This window comes from Callorhinchus milii, unplaced genomic scaffold (assembly GCF_018977255.1).
Source record: "Callorhinchus milii isolate IMCB2004 unplaced genomic scaffold, IMCB_Cmil_1.0 Scaffold2, whole genome shotgun sequence".
NCBI lineage: Eukaryota > Metazoa > Chordata > Chondrichthyes > Chimaeriformes > Callorhinchidae > Callorhinchus > Callorhinchus milii.
Genome location: NW_024704743.1, coordinates 34,225,551 through 34,241,726, shown reverse-complemented (window position 1 = coordinate 34,241,726; position 16,176 = coordinate 34,225,551). Strand labels below are relative to the sequence as shown.

Genomic DNA, 16,176 nt, shown 5'->3' with positions numbered 1-16,176 from the left:
TGATTCAGATTGTTGATTGCTAACCAATTTGTTCACAGCACCTGTGACAATGGATGGAGGAAAGGGCCCCTGTGCTGCAAGGTTTCCTTTAAATCCATGAACATGCTGGTGATGCTTTGAAATGAAAGATCTTAAGATGGGCTTTAATATGGGGAGGGAGGAGGTTAGGGGAAGGGACTCTGGGCTGAGGTTACAGAGAGCAGGGGCAGAATGACTGAAAGTTGGCTCACTGATGGTGGAGCACGGAACATGAAGCAGCTGGTGTTCACTGAGTCGAGGGAGCAGGGAAGAGGTAAGGTTGGAGGTAGGTTGGGAAGAGGCCATGAAGGGATTTAAAAATGAGGGCAAGGATCTTGAATTTGATTCATTGGGTGCTGGGGAGCCAGTGAAGCCGAGCAAGGATGAGGGTGATAGGCTCATGGAGCCTGATGCAGGAGAGGACAGAAGCTTTTTTAAGGTCAGTCGGGTGTCTGAAGCCCACCACCGTATTTAAATGCATCCAAAGCAAACTGGGAGTTCCATTCATCCTGCCTACACATGGAAATTCCTGTGTACTGGATTGGAACGCACACTCTCTCCCTGGAGGGATTTATCTATCTTATCTAATTCTGGAAAGAATTATGCACAGGTTGGTAAGAGCCAAGGTTTTGTGACTCCAGAGTGTGTGTTGGGGTACTGCTGGAGTCTAACCATCTAAAACCACATAGCTTGCCATTGTAGCTATGCAAAGTTGTGGAGAAGTATGAAGAAAGCTTGATTTAAAAATATATTGGGGTTTCCAAAGTCTACTGTAGAAACAACAACAAAATTACATTTGTATCATGCCTTTCACGTCGGGAGGATGTCCCAAGGCGCTGGGCAGACAGAGTTTCAGACCCGAGCTTGGGGTCGGGGTCAGGGAGGGTGGAGGGCAGGGGGGGAAGCAGGGAGATCAAAAGCATGGTCGAAGAGGAAGGTCTTGAGATGGGTCTTGAAGAAGGCAAGGAAGGGGACGAGGCAGAGGGACTGCGGGATGGAGTTCCAGAGGGTGGGAGCAAAGTGGCAGAAGGCCTGCCCGCCAATAGTGGGACGAGCAAGGCGGGGGACGTGAAGCAGGCTGGAGCCCGCTGAGCAGAGGGAGCGAGCAGGATGGTAGGGGGTTAGGAGGTCACAGAGGTAGTGGGGAGCAAGACCGGGGAGGGCTTTGAAGGTGGGGACCAGGATATTGAACTATGGCTTCTGTGTGATGGGAAGCCAGTGGAGTTGGGCCAGGATGGGGGTGATAGGGTCACGGAACCTAGTGCGGGAGAGGACACGGGCTGCAGAGTTCTGGATGATCTGCAGCCTGTGGATGGAGGAGTTGGGGAGGCCGACAAACAACGAGTTTGCATCATCAAGCCTCGATGTAATGAAAGCGTGTATGACGGTTTCGGCGGCCTGGAGTGTGACAGTGGCGGAGCTGGGTGATGTTGCGGAGGTGGGGGAAAGCAGAGCGGATCATAGCACAGATTTGGGCTAGGAACGATAGTTGAAGGTCAAACAAGATGCTAAGGTTCTGGACTGGTTTAGCAAGATGGAGTGTGTAACCATGGATGGTGATGCTGTCGGCGTCTGAGAAAATACTCATTATCATTGAAAATGAAGTATTCCACCAGTTTGTTATCTTTTATATTGATGGACGTATTTGAAGTAGCCGTGACTCATTGCAACGTCTTGGAGTCCCAAGGGCAAATTACACATGCAGTTTCCTTTTTAGTATGGTAGTGGCATTTTAAAATTTACATACAAGAGAGTCCCAGACGATTAAGTAGGAACTGATTTGAGTAATCGAACAAGACATCACTAAGGGCAAACTTTAATTTCTACTGTTAGGAAGCGCAGAATTAGTCACCGACTTGAAGACCTAATGTTGAATGGCTCTCGGTAGCTTTAATCTCCGCTGACCTCTCCATAATAAAGGGGAACTACAGTCTAGGAACTGAATTGTTTCCCAGCTAAAAGTCCCTTATCTCAACCTATAGTGGCCTTTGAAAAAATAAAAATGGGCCTTTTTCTTAAAAACAAGTCACTGTTAACAATATTGGAGTTCCCCATTTTGTTTGCTGATGCTAGAGCATTTAGAAAAGAATTGGACAAGCATATGCAGAGGAAGGATATTTGAGGCTATGGGGAAAGAGCAGGGATTTGGGATTAGGATGGATGACTTCTTGGAAAACAAAGACCAACAAGAGAAAAGGGGCCAAATAGCCTCATATTAACATCATACTGCTCCTGTGCAGCAAACATTGCCGGTGACTCGCAGACCCAGAAGTCAGCCAACTTTTCCTTTAGCGTGGGAAAAGGCCGTGCAGAGAGTGAATGAGCTGACTGGCTGCCTCATCTACAGTGACACCTGCTATCACACCTCACAAACGTCCAGCCGGCTGACTCACTCCCTGTGTGCCTTCCAGTTTACTGTGTGGCTGCCAATTTCACCCTAAAATAGAAAGTAGCTGCCACCCGGGTCATTAGGTCACCTCCAACACCACTTCCTGTGTGTGTGCCACATATACGTAAAGTAGGAAGTAACCTCTTGGCGATCTGATGACCTAGAAGTCAGCCATTTTGGTATCTAAAGTCTTGTCGGCGGGCCAGGTGTGCAAATGTACAGTATTGAGGTCCACAGTCGAACCACATTATGAGTGAGGTCACGCTGTAATGATGTGTATTATAATGGGGCTGCACTGTGTAGTTGTGTGTGAGCCTTGACCATGAATGTCGAGAGGCTATTTGAATGTGAGTGGCGTCATAGACAAACTGAAACGTGATCCTATGATTTGACATCCAAACAGGCTCACAAACCAGCAAAGGCCTCTTCGATACTGTGGTCCCAACTGAGGCTGAACCCTCTGACCTTACCATCTGTATAGCCTAGTGTTGCAGCCGCTATCCACTGGGCCATTGATGCAGCTTCCAACAGCAGCTCAGAGCTGGTAAGGGGACTTTTACTTTGCAAATAATTTATTTCTGCACTTTATTTCCCATTTATAGCCTCCTCAGGGCCCACATCTCCCAGCAAAGTAAGTAAAAGCAATAACATTTGAGAGAATTTTACAAGCAAAATACTTAGGCTAAATTGATTTATAAACTCAAACAGATTATTGTGCTTTGGTTGTGACTGTCAGTGGAAGTAAAAATGGAGCATCATGTCTGAAATGTTCCTCGTGTCCAGATTAATATTTTTTCCCTATTTTATTAAATGGGTTCTAATCTCCAAGCTTCAGAAAGGGACTGGGGGTTTTAGGACCGTTCAGTGGCCAGATGCTTTGCATATAAATAACTTAGGAAAATTTTGTCAGTCTCCAGGAGAACTTAATAAGTGACTGCTTTCAATGTTGGACTCACGCCAATGCATGTAGTACATCCATAAAGATACCTTGCCTTTCACCTTAATAGCGTAGAAACGTATTATGAGGCTTTCTCAAGCCTCGTTCATGCTACAAACGTCTTAGCATTGAATCACTATTTCAACCATAATGATATCAGACTTTGAACCTAAACCCCTGCAGTCCTGGAATACTGTGCTGGATTCAGTGTGGTAGAAAATCCTGCCTGCCTCTGCCACAGCTACAAATTGCTTTCATACCCAATGTCACTGAGTTTAAACCATAATGATATCAGACTTTGAACCTAAACCCCTGCAGTCCTGGAATACTGTGCTGGATTCAGTGTGGTAGAAAATCCTGCCTGCCTCTGCCACAGCTACAAATTGCTTTCATACCCAATGGCTCTGTCTGATAGCATGGAAGTATTACAAGTGATATGTGATCACATTGCATTCTGTACATTTTCCCCCCTATGCATGCATTCACACCTAAATGCACACACACACAAATAAATAAACATTATATTCACATTCACGCATACATATATACTCACATACAGTATACATACACATGAATACAGGCACACACATACACGCACATCATTACATAGGTTCATGCACGCACGCACATACACACGCAGTGTATACACATACATACACACACGTATATTGTATACACATACATACACTTGACTTACTGTATTCTTTCAGTCATCACGATCCAACATTACAAGCAAATAAGAAGCCGTTAATGGATAACTTTGCTCATATCTTTTCAGTTTTTTGTCAATATATATTTATAAATAGAATACATATTTACAAAGTTGTTAATTACTTTTCTCGTTTCACTTGTAAAGACCTGTACATTCATTTTTTGTTCTGTTATTTATCTCCCCCTCGCCCCCCCCCCCCCCCCCCCACACACACTCATACTTACATCCACTCTGTCATGAAACATCATCTGATGTAGAGTTCCAGGAGGTCACCCACCTCCAATTCTCTTATGTGAGTCTGTAATCACCTACTGACTGATGTTCCCTCCCTGACAGACAACTCCTGCCCAGCCTGTCACTCCATGGCCAAGATCAGGAACTCACCATGCAGGTTATTGAGGGCCCAAATCTAAGGCGTATTGGGTACGCAGCTTGTTACAACTATTTGCATTTCCATAGCGCTGCTCACTCAGGGTAGCGTCCCAGAGCACTTGAAAGGTGTTACACCACCAAGCCCCGAGAACAAAGTACACTTCTATTATATATATCAAGAGCTGCAACGCTGTCTGGTCAAACAGGGAGCACTTTACGTTTAAATCAATCACTCTTGTGATGTCTGATTGACTTGTATGACGATAGCTTGTGTAACAATAAAACGTTGCAGGTTAGAAGTATTTGACATTTACTTACTGAATACTGATCTTTTCGTAAAATCATGGGACAGACCATCACAAATACAGGAACTTTGTTTAATCTCCACACTCACACAGTAGCTGGGGAGAAGAGCTCCCTCTGCAACAACCTTTATTGGAGCTCAGGAGCTCGGAATCCTGTAGCTCAGTGGTTAGAGCACTCGCTTTGCAAGCGAGAGACCTGAGTTCAATTCCAGGCAGGTCAGGGCGAAACCTTGGGCAAGTTTCCTTACTCCACACGTCTAATAATAATCCCTCCAAAAAAAAAAAAAAAAATTGGTCATTTTCAATCTACGACTGTTTGTGGGACATTGCTGTGTGCAATTGGCTGCTGCGTTCGCCCACAAATATACAGTCAATTCACTTTACAGTATATTCTGTGAAGCGCTTTGGGACATCTAGAAGACGTGCAAAGCACTATATCAAATGCAAGGATTATTATTATTATAGATAAGCAAATCAATCAGGCAACACAAAAGAACTCTTGAGTTTTGACAAGTAAACATTCACGTTCATTTAGTTATTACCAAAAATGAAATTCAGAGTAATTAAAACTGGAATGATCTTACTTACACTGTGGTTGTGCAGTATGGACATTGAACCATTAAACTACCTGACAATTTCAGGCTCAAGCGAAATTAACCTACCTTCCTGCATCGCACTCTGTTAGCTTAATTGTTTGACAGATGTGAATGCTCCTCCCCTTCAGTCAGCTACTGCTGTCAACTCAGGGAAGCATGAGGCTGTTTGGCTGAGATTACCTGCCGCCCAGATACCTGACTGACATTCCAATGATGTCACTTGGGCACTGCGCTGCTAACCTCACTTGTTCTGTGCGTATCTTAACACATGAGCCTTCAGCAATATTCTCTGCACGGGCAGTTTGGTGCTTTTACGAGCAGTACCCAGATAGCATCGCTAAAGTGCACTGTGACTTTGGATCTTTTCAAAAAAATAATAATAATAATAATTTGGTCGCTCAATCCATGTCTGTTTGTGGGACATTTCTGTGGGCAATTGGCTCCGTGTTTCTCCCACAAAATAAACAGTTTCTGCCACTTTACAATACATTCTGTACATTCAATACACTTTGAGCCGCCTCAATGGCATGATAAGGCGCTCTATCAAATGCAAGAATTATTATTATTTTTATTGCACTTTCAGGGGTGCAACCTCATTAACATTTCAGGTAGTCGACGAGGATTCACTAGGCTTATCTTGCAGAATGCACGATCAATTCAGTGAATCTTTGCTTGAGCTACTTGTTAACAAAGAATCAAAATAAATCAGCTCAGCTCCCCAGAAACCGTCAACTCGCAGTGCCCAATGAAGTGACTTCTCTGGTGTGTAGGAATACTAGACAACTACTCTGGCTGCATCACACTGCATTCAAAGAGGCATGCTGTCACCAGGATTCTACATCATACTTGACAACACAGGAACAAATGGGTGACTAGTGACTGAATGATGGATTGCACAACCAAGAAGAGCAGACTCTCGTCAGTCCCTCAGGCTGGGAAGCAGTTGCTGGAAGGTGGTGAGGTTGACAACTGTGCCCTCTGCCCAGGCGGAGGAGAGCAGGTTCTGTCAGACTGTATCCAACCTCAGAACCCTCTGACAGACATGGGAGGTCTTGTCTAATGTCTTCCTCACAGGTTGCTTGTCTCTTCTTGAAAGTTTCAGCCACTGATAATATGATGTCTCACATCTTTCTCACACCTGTTTGACATTCTGGTTGGGAGAGAGTGGGGGGGGGGATCACTGCTGACAGATTGATGCGCTCCGAGGTGATGCCCTGCTTGAAGGGTACTATATAAATGCAAGGTTTTGTTGTTTATCTTCAAAGGGTTCTTCAATAGAATTAATCCATTTGGATCACCCATTGATTGCAATGACACTTCTCCCCACTACCAAAGGAAGCCGTTCGCTTCAGTCTGCGCCTGTAGATTGCACCACTTTGAAAGACTGCCTGGCTTAATATTGTCACCACATACTTATGCAGAAGCAAACTAGCTTTGTGACTTCCTGTTGCAGTAGCACTGGAGCAAGATCCACTGAGATATTGTAACTCTTTTTACACAATTCTGTGCGTCACTAGAGGAAAGAGTGAGCATGAGTTCATCTAAGATGAATGCTAAGGGAGCATTCCCTCCCCAGAGACACCGTCCAGTGTGAAGGGCACTATAAGGGCGCCTCGACACCCAACTCTATTTTTCCACCTCACATTGCAACCCCCAGTCCCCTGATGTTCTGTCAGCCTGCCTGTCAGACATCGGGAGCTGGATGAGTGTGAATTTCCTTCGGCTAAATGTTCATAAGATGAAAGCCATACTCTATGGCTCTCATCAACGTCTTACATCGCATAGTTCTCACCTCCTCCACCTACCCGACCTTCCCCTAAAACTCTCTGAACCCGTACGCAACCTAGGCGTCAGGTTCGACCCCCAATTATCCTTCCTCCCCCACATCCAGTCCCTCACCAGCACCGCTTTCTTCCACCTCCGACTCATCGTCTGTCTCCGCCAATACCTCACCCCAAAAGCCGCAGAAATTCTGGTCAATACCTTTGTCACCTCTCGGCTGGACTATTCAAATACCCTCCTCGCCGGTCTCCCCTCCATTACCATTCATAAAATCCAGGTCATCCAGAACTCTACCACCTGCATTCTCATCCACACCAAACTCCGGTCCATGATTACCCCAATCCTTGCCAGGATGCATTGGCTGCCTATCCCAGAGAGGATCAACTTCAAGATCCTCACTCTTGTCTTCAAATCCCTCCACTCCTCTGCACCCCCCTACCTCTCTGACCTCCTCTCTCCTCAAAACAGTACCCGTTGCCTTCGTTCCTCTGGGTCTGGCCTCCTCCTTGTCTCCCGAATCCTCTGTTCCACCATCGGCGGCCATGCCTTCAGCCACTATGCCCCGAGGCTCTGGAACTGCCTTCCTCTCTCCCTTCACCTCACGCCCTCTCTTCCTATTTTCAGATCTCGGCAGAAGACCTTTCTTTTCGACTGCGCTTTTGGTCACCTTTTTACCCCCCCCCCCCCCCCCACTGGCTCGGCCCCAGGATGCGTTACTGTGAAGCACTCTGAGGCGCTGTCTGGTGTGGAGGGTACCAAGTTGTTGTTGTATATAAATGCAAGTTATTATTGTCATCGTCATTGAAACTGTTTTGGCAGATCGTAATTTTTCTCTCCAATATCTGTCACCACCTGTTGTAAATCAACCAAATTTGTGTCAAAAGAGATGAGCGCAGTAGAAGCATCACAATGCAATAACCTTATGAAAAGTGATGTACCACTCTTCTAGTTGTTCTCACAATGAAAAACGTCAACAGCCCACTTGAAGTTTACTCCAAACGGCACACCTAAGATTTAACCAGGTCAGATTAGTATGCTTACATACCTTAGTGCTGTCGCTGCACCTGTGCAATACATCACTCCCTGTGCAATCTAAAACTAGTGAATCGATAACCAGAGGGCATAAATTTAAGATCATTGCCGAAAATGAAGGGAACTGTTTTTTTTTACCTACACAGGGTTATTCAGGGTTGGAAAGGCCTATGAAAATCAGTGGTTGGAAGCACAATCCATGAACGCTTTTGAAAGAGAATTGTACACTTTTTTTGTAAAATAAAAATATTAAAGGAGGGGAAAGGGTAGGAGAGCGTGACTAAATGTATCATTCTTTCAGAACACTGGCAAAGACATGATGGGTCAAATGATGGGTCCCTTTCTTACTAATCTTCTACCCATTCCCCTGCTCACCCTCTATGCTCTGTGCTTGGCCCATGAACACCATTATTGTTGCCTGATCTTTTAACACCAACAATAATAATTTGTATTTATCTAGCATCCTTCATGAGGGGTACAGTCTCTGAGTGCTTTCAGCTTCTATGCCCCTAACCTCTGGAACTCGTTCCGTCTCACCCCTCCATCTCACTGCTCACTCACCCCCTCCCTATCTCTCTTTAAATACACTCTATTTATATACCCGACATTTGTGAAATGTCCAAGCCATTATCCTACACGAATGACGCTATATGAATGCAAGTTGTTGCTCATGTACAATTCTATGATTATGATTCAAGATGAAGTACAACAAATAATAATGTATTGGACGTATTGCTGGATGTTTGCATTGTGGTTTGCATTACACAAATAAGATGTAGTTTGTCCAAACACATGTGAGTTACTGTACAGTCTCGGATATTCATACCCATCTCACATGGGGTAGTTAACATTCCTACAAATAACAAAGTTACGTTAATTATCTTCTGGTTCTAAGGTATTTTGTCCTCATAAAGTTTATGCTTTAATTGTTTCAGCAGGAGCTTGCTTTTTGTCTAATTCTCTTGTAGCGTGCGCATTGTACCACTTTTCTCAGGAAGAATGGCTTGCTGGGGCAATATTCCATCAGTGCTTTTTTGTTTTGGGTTTACCCATCTTCCAAGAGTCATGGAGATGTCCAGTGTTTTTTTACCCCTCTGCTTGCTGTGTTACACAGATATCAGCCTGAGGTTTTACATGGAGATGAATGCTACCCTAAACCAGAATGTTCAATTATTTTAGGGCATTGCAGTGCGGTCAGCCTATTCCGGGTCTCATTGCAATCTAAAAGTGCAATTCTGTCTCTTGAACAAAACAAGTTCAGCACTCCGAGACACTACCCCATGTGAAGGGCGCTATATAAATAAACCCAAGTAATTGTTTTTGTAGTGAAGACTTTTGAGGTCTCATCCTGATTTGAGCTTTAACAAATCTCAAGTTTGATTTTATTTTAATTTTTTTTTAAAAATAATTGTTTAGAAAAGGATGTTTAGAATGGACTTGGTGTTAGACATTTGACCAAGTCTGAACGTATTGGTGCTAGGTTTGGATAATGGGTTAATGACAGGGTTATTCCAATTCCCAGCTAGTGCTTTTGTGCCTTCTTCCAAGTCACCCATGCTGCACGTAGTTTATAGCACAACATTGCAATGAAGCACACAGAACAATATAAGGAGGGGAGGAGAGAAAATGAAAAACAAAAACTTTCTTTAACTTTTTGGTGTGCTTTTTGGCGAGCTTCCAAATACAGTCTTCCAATGTGTGACCACAAACATCTTGCTTTATAAATCACAAAGATAGATTGAACTGATTAAAATATGGGTACCGCAATGTGTGTCATGTTAAGTTTTAGTTTGAAAAAAATCTGTCAGTCCTATCGAGTGAACTGGTCCAAAGGAATTACGTTTAGAGCCTGCTAAGATTCCAACTGAAGACTAAATATTAAATATAAGCATAATCCTTGCAATTGATATAACACCTATATTGTCAAAATGTCTCAAGCTACTTCACAGGTAATTGCTGTAAATTGTAGTGACTGTGTTTGTAGGCAAAAGTGGCAGTCAATTTGCACAAAATAATGTCCCCCAAAAGAGCTTTGAAGTGAATAATAATCTGGAAGATTGCTGGCCAGATTACTGGAAGTAATTCTCTTCTCTTCTCGAATAGTGTCACCTTCCTAAACAAGCGGACAGGGCCTTGGTTAACAACTGATCCAAAGGGTGTCACCTCTGACAGCAGCCTGGTGAGAATTATCAGATGGTAAGAAATCTGGTGCATTTCATAGTGCAGAATAATGTGTTCCAAAAGCCCAGTAATTTATTCCTATATTTCAGTGCAGAGTAGTCAACAGAGTACTGTTCATGTAGGAGATACACCTACATTAATTATCTAGACAGATTCAGAAGTTTCTTTTTAGAAAAGCTAACAAGAACAAAATTACTGATGAAAGCTGAAGTCTATAGGTTAAAATCTGAGCAGTAAACTGGGACAGAAACTGAAAGAGAAAACACATCGCCTCAGCGCCAGTGTTACAATTGGCTTTAGCATGAATGATTGCATCAAATGACTATTGTAAGGAGGGTTTAGAAAACTCTTTGTAATCCAGGACAGGTTAATTTCAAACTGGCTGATATATTGGACGCTGACAAACAGTTTAAATGTACAACATTTGTGATATATATTGGTCAGTAATATACCCATGTATGTCAGAGATTATCAGAACATCTAATATTCTGTCACAAATGTCTATTGAAACTAGGAGCTAAACAGCAATTATAAGGGAACTTACAAGCACAGATATTTGAAGAAGAACACTCTGATAAGGTATGGGAAAAGAGCAGGGATTTGGGGTGATAACAATTCTTACATTTGGTGTAGCATATGTTTTTCTCTAAAGTGTAGTAGTTACTTTGTTTTTTGTAGGTAAATGTGGCAGACAACAATGACCAACAAACAGCAATTAAGTGAGGGACCAATTTTTCATCTGGGGATTTTTGACCGGGTCCAGGACTTTAACTCTTCCCCCCCCACACACACTGAATAGGCAGACAGGACCTCGATTTAACATCTCACCTTTGACCATGAGCTGAAGGTTCTATTGTGGTACTTAAATTGTGATCTTCTGACTCAAAAACGAAGTCAAGCTGACACCCTAGATTAGTTAGCTCCAGTGGAAGAGTACCAACGATAGACTTGATGCCAAGAAGGTCACACATCGTTTCTTATCCCTCTTTTCCCTTCTGCTGGCCGGAAGACTTTGACTCATTCTATGTTATGGTTCTATGAGCACAGATTATCCTTTAAGAGTACAGGTTGTCCCTTACTTATCAAAGTGATGATTCTTGGGTATTCAAATGAGGAAACGGTATGTGGTCAGGATGGAATATGTCCTGGACAGGTACAGATTTTATAACAGAGGTCACTAAACAGCAATTGTTTTTCCTTCTTAGTATCCAAACGCATTGAGGTGAACTCAACGGTGACCTCCCCCCCCATCCCACTCTAATGCCCTGAGATTAGAGATCAGATAATCCTAGATTTCTTCACGAAAAGAATATTTGTCATGTGGGTGTTGCATAGAATGGAAGTTTGTAAGATATCCCGAGAAACAATGTTTTTTTAAAAAGGCCACTGCATCAGTCAAAACTTTCTTGAGCCATGAGGATAGTGTGCGTGTGGGGATGGTGGGGGAGGGATGCAAGTTTAGTTCCTCCTGAGGATTGTGCGTATCCAGTTCCACCCAATGAGGTTAGGATGACTTGCAGGAGGTCAATTGTAAAAAGGAAAAAATGTTTCAAAACTGGTTGAAACTCCACAGAGACAGGAAGGCTTTGCATTCCATCAAATGCTCGTTTCAAGTAGCTTCTGGCAGTCAACATCTCAATTACTGCTGTAATTGTGAACAGTGTCATTGCAATTTTACGGTAAATAACTCTTTGCGTTCTGATGCTTTCTCCATTCAGTTCATAAAACAGTGAGTTGTAGTTTGATGGTGAGTATAATGACTGAACACCAGCAATCTCTGAACTGTGATATTCTGACAAAAAAACATACTATCCTTATTAACAACCTGGTTCAGTTGGTAGTACCGTACTCATTTCTGAGTCAGAAGGTTATGAGTTCAAGTCTCAGGACAAACTTCAGAAATTTGCGCTCACAGTCTAGACTGAGTATTCAACTATAAAAGGGGAAGAGGCAGACATAAAAGGCTTAGGCATAGTAACTAGTACACCTGTTGCTGTTTGGCTTAAGTAGATGATTGGTTCTATACTACAACAACTTGCATTCACGCAAGGCAGCGTCTCAGAGTGCTAGTATCAATGTGTAGGCGATTTGACAAGTCAGTGATTTCCAGCTGTAGAGCTTGGTGGACTTATCCATACCCATCCTGCTGATTGCACATTGTAAATACATCCATCCAGGAAACTACATTCCATATGCATTTGCTGCAACATAGCTACTGGCTGCATTTCAAGCCATCGGTTTCCAGACTAAGATCGTGCACAGTACCCAAAATTCAGGGCATTACTACACACGCAAGATTCTTTCTGAAATCCAAGAGGCAATATTTGAATGCATTAAACACAAAGTAACCATGTATAGCATTGTTCTACATTTGGCTTGAATTGCATGGCAACCGTTAGCACAATGAACTGCCTCATCCACTTTGTTTTATCGCTATTCATTACCACTGATGTCACTTCCTCAATTGTTTTGGTTTCAATGAGTCAGCAGTCAATGATAAAACTTTTGTGTCACATGGCATTTTTCAGACGGTTATGTTTGTTGTTATGTCACTGTTTAAGTATGTAATATAATAATCCTTGCATTTGATATAGGGCTTTTCATGTCTTCTAGACGTCTCAAAGCGCCTCACACAATATACTGTAAAGTGAATTGACTGTATATTTGTGGGCAAAACGCAGTAGCCCATTGCGCACAACAGTGTCCCACAAACAGTCATGAGTTGAAGTGACCAATTTATTATTTTTTTTCTTGAGGGATTATTACCAGGTGTGTGGAGTAAGGAAACTTGCCCAAGGTTTCGACCGGCCAGCTAACGAACCCAGGTCTTGCTTGCAAGGCCAGTGCTCTATCCACTGAGCTACAGCACTCGTTTGAGTGTGTATTTCTGTTTCAGTCTGTGTATTTTACTGTTTGTTTGACTGAGTATACATATAACTGTTATTTCCATTATCTTGGGGGAATTTGCTCTTTGAATGCGAGTGAACAGAGACCCAAAATTCCACCTCGTCTCAAAAAACCTTTGCCATAAAATTTTAAGTTGTGCAGAATTGTAGACAATTCTGAAATTGTGTCTTAATTTGGAAGCCAAAATTTTACAAATGATTAGGGAAAAGCAGCTAAAAAATTAAGCCTTAATTTTTGAATTTTCCACAATTTTCGACAACTTTCAATTTTAAGAGAAAAAATTAATTTTACATGCTAAAATGAGGTAGATATGTGGTGCCTCAAGAGACAAGCTATCCTGTCCTCCCCATATATAGCATAAAACTCACATGGCACAAGTAATTCTTTGCTTCATAATGCAATTAAAGTAAAATCTAAAACCTCACAACCATATCTCATTTGTTTTATTATACAGCATTTCATCGCATTATCTGTAAGAGAACTTTAGAAGTGATTCAGTTCAGTTCTCCAAGGATCCAATTCTCAAATCTTCCAAACCAAAACAAAGAAATTGTGCACGTAGTTGTCATTACATTGCATGTTTCACCCACAAAATATAGTCAATCCACTTTACAATATATTCTTAGAAGCACTTTGAGATGTCTCAACGATGTGTTAAGGCGCAATATCAAATGCGAGGATTAATATTTTTATTTATTACATCTGCCATGTACATACAGTGCAGTTTATGTTGCTATAATTGAAAATGAAATTAGAAAACCTCCAGTGCTCTGATCCAACTTGAAACTACTTTTACTTTCTCCGTGTTCCAGAAGCGCTCCAGGATGCTACCCTACAAGTTGTTGTTGTTAAATACACTGAGCCATAAAGACCAGGAAATTGTCAGCCTTAAACATTAGACTGTACTTGTACATCCATAGGAGTGCTAGAAGGGATGTGGGAGAGGTATGTTAAGAACTACGAAAACCCCTTTTCCAAAATAAGACTAACTTTAAGAATTTTCCACAATTCTGACAGATCTTCAATTTTAAGGCTAAAAACATGATAAATTTCAGGCTATGAAAGAAATTTCTGGATATTCAGAAACGATGTTCAACAAAACCACAGCCCACTTTTCATGCCGAGAGGTGAGGGCCACCGTCTTTATAGTCTTAAATCCATAACCATTTATAAGACCTCAACAACTCAATCCGTTGGCACAGGAATCACCTATTTGACTGCAATTAACTATTGTGCAGGCAGGATGATGTCATGACAATAAATGTCAGTGTGCAGCTCACAAACAAGATGAAGAGCTTGATGTAATGGCTTTTAAGTATCTGCTTAGTCAGCGCAGAGTATAATAAATAGTAATGGGAGTGTTTTCCTGTTTAAGTACCATAGTATATTCAATGCACATGATAAAGTGTAGATATTACACCATATCCATTTCACCATATTGTTTGGAAATCCTTGTAGTCAAAGTGCTCGTAAGACATATTCAGTGTCATCATTTGAACTTCTGTAACTTGACTATTCCAATGTGCTATATACAAAGTGTTTATTTAGATTGCATTGACAGGTTCTTGTAGTTTTGTAGTGAAATGTCTCGCCGATTCTTAACAAAATTCTGGAATGGGAAACTTAGAAATGTTTATAATGGTAGAATAGTGTCCATGTGCCTCCAGTGCTTTCCACAGATTGTACATCTTTATTCATGTCATTCAAATTTGAAGAGTTTAAAAAGGTACTGGGGAAAGTGCAGAAAATTAGGAATAGAGTAACTGTAGCTCAATGAGCCAAGTGTCCTCCTTCTGTGCTTGAGTTACTATTCTATGAATTGCCAACATACATTTTGTACATCTAGGAAGAATGTGAATTCAGGTTATGCAATGGGTAAATTTATAATGTTAAGCAGATTTGATTAGATGCAATGGAAGGATAACTAATGTTTTCTAATGGACTGTATTAGATCATGTCTCATCATTTCAAATAAAGAACAAGAAAAATGAAACACCAGTGACGTACTCTTAAGCAACATGATGAATTTCTGAACGCAGCTGGGAGAGAGAAATCGCTGAGTGGAAGTGAACCACTTCCTCAGTAGAATGAAGAAATCAGATGATGAGTCAAAGCCCTGCCATCTAGTTCCCTGGTCACAAGGCACATTGGAAAGGCCCAAGGGCAGGTTTCCTGGACTGTTTATTTTCTCACTGGGTGAATTGTATGTAGTATTAGGCCCCAAAGAAATGTGGAGAGAAAATAAAAACCCAGGGACATTTAAAAACCATGACCATTTCTCCTTTACCAGTCCTATCTTTACCATCTTCTATATGTGACTTTTGACCCATTTTTCAATTCAAATAAAATAATCATTGCATTTGATATAGCACCTTACCATGTTGATGAGATGTCTCTAAGTGCTTTGCAGGATATACTGTAAATGGTGTAGCTGTGTATTCTGTGGGCGAACACAGCAGCAATTTGCACATAGCAATGCCCACAAACAGCCAAGGAGTGAGAGACCAATTTTATTTGGGGCGTGTTGGCCAGGACACCAGGAGAAACTCCCTTCTCTTTTCTGATATTGCCATAGGATCTTTAACATCCACCTGGATAGGCAGATGGAACTTCGGTATAACGTCTCACTTGAAGGATGGCACCTCTGACAACACAGCAATGTTAGTAAAGAGGAACTGAGTTCGAGACTTCTGAAATGAGATTTGACTCAGCAAACCTGACTAAAGTTGAATTTCTAACAACATATTTTATCTAAACAAATTTGTGCTTGACAGTCAGTTATTTTACTATATTCCTTTATCTGAGAAACTGAAGGGTCATTGAACAGTTTTCAGTGTTGGGTTTCTATTCACATACTGGCAGCCGACTGTTCGACCCTTCATAGTGCTTGTCACAGCATTAGTTGTGTCAACCATATGCAGTTCCTGTTTATTCTGCAGTGTAAG

General features: G+C 41.9%; 1 long non-coding RNA gene across 1 annotated transcript in view; it reads left to right on the top strand.

The window, feature by feature from the left end:
• The window catches only part of LOC103184553, a 70,418-nt gene extending 55,060 nt beyond the window's left edge, over positions 1 to 15,358 (top strand). Inside the window, exons 2-4 of the long non-coding RNA XR_006084839.1 lie at positions 2,811 to 2,951; positions 10,247 to 10,339; positions 15,183 to 15,358. This is a non-coding gene — a long non-coding RNA (uncharacterized LOC103184553). The remainder of the gene's footprint in view (positions 1 to 2,810; positions 2,952 to 10,246; positions 10,340 to 15,182) is intronic.
• Positions 15,359 to 16,176: the final 818 nt, after the last annotated feature.